This window comes from Lupinus angustifolius, chromosome LG05, assembly GCF_001865875.1.
Source record: "Lupinus angustifolius cultivar Tanjil chromosome LG05, LupAngTanjil_v1.0, whole genome shotgun sequence".
NCBI lineage: Eukaryota > Viridiplantae > Streptophyta > Magnoliopsida > Fabales > Fabaceae > Lupinus > Lupinus angustifolius.
The window spans coordinates 20677396-20677727 of record NC_032013.1 but is presented as its reverse complement, the minus strand read 5'-3'; positions in this window follow the sequence as shown (position 1 = coordinate 20677727).

Sequence of the window (332 nt, the reverse complement as noted above, 5' to 3'; positions counted from 1 at the left end):
CCATGTTCATAAAGTAACATGGTGTCAGGGAAGAAAAGAGAAAGAAGGAGAACATAGAACATAGGGGAAAAAAGAATGAAGAAGAAGTTTATTCATTCATCAATATTACAATGAGTAACTAACTCTTAGGTTCTATACTTATTGCTACTCACTCACTAACAGTAAGCTCCCAACAACTAACAACTAACTCATACATGCACACTATGTCTGTCACATGTTTATTATTTTTTTTAATTACATCACTAATTTTGAGAGCAATAAACCATCAAACCAATATAGGACAATTTTGCTAGCCTTTATAGAAATTGTAATTTATTATGTTTGATTATATT